Source organism: Myotis brandtii, unplaced genomic scaffold (assembly GCF_000412655.1).
Source record: "Myotis brandtii unplaced genomic scaffold, ASM41265v1 scaffold1956, whole genome shotgun sequence".
In the NCBI taxonomy this organism is placed as follows: Eukaryota; Metazoa; Chordata; class Mammalia; order Chiroptera; family Vespertilionidae; genus Myotis; species Myotis brandtii.
In genome coordinates, this window is record NW_005357294.1 from 447,251 (window position 1) to 448,271 (window position 1,021).

The window sequence follows — 1,021 nt, forward strand, 5'->3', positions numbered from 1 at the left end:
TACGAAGAAGTGGAAAATTGGGTCTCTGAATGGTCTGCCTCAAAACAAGAAAAGTTCTATTGGGACGGTCTCCACAAATGACCTGAAAGATGGGGGGATGTGTAGCTAGCGATGGACATGACTTTGAACAAAGCGCTTTTGATGTTTCTCTTGAAATTATTGTGTTTTCTTTTTTACAAAATCTGCATTTTTAACCGGTTGATGATTAAACTGCACTATTAACCGGTTGATGGTTAATCCACACTGTTAACCGGTTGATGGTTGATCCGCACTGTTAACCGGTTGATGGTCGATCTGCACTGTTAACCGGTTGATGGTCGATCCGCACTGTTAAGCAGTTGATGGTTGATCCGCACTGTTAAGGAGTTGATGGTTGATCCGCACTGTTAAGCAGTTGATGGTCGATCTGCACTGTTAACCAGTTGATGGTCGGTTGATGGTCGATCCGCACTGTTAACCGGTTGATGGTCGATCCGCACTGCTAACCGGTTGATGGTTGATGCACACTGTTAACCGATTGATGGTTGATCCGCACTGTTAACCGGTTGAGGGTCGATCCGCACTGTTAACCAGTTGATGGTCGGTTGATGGTCGATCCGCACTGTTAACCGGTTGATGGTTGATGCACACTGTTAACCGGTGCACCTAGTACCTGCTGGAGAGGTCGGCGGCCTCGGGAGCTCCGGTGCGCGGTGGCTTGCTGGTGCCCAGTGTGTGTGCTCATGTGAGCTACAGAGCATGCGCCGTGTGCACCCAGGTCGGGCCACCTGGCATGAGTACCCGGTCAGGTATGTGTGTACGAGTGGACCGGCTTTGGGCGCAATCACACGCCGAGCCCGCGTCTCTGATGGGATCCCTGCTGTGCGGGACGGTGTCTTGTGAGTGGGGGTCGTGGGGGTGTAAGCGTCCGAGGGGGACACGGAGGAGAGTGAGCAAGGAGACCGCGTCCCGCACGGAGAAAACCCGCGCCTGCGCAGTGCCCGCGCGATGGAGCCCAACAGTCAGGAGCCCAGGCCCCCGG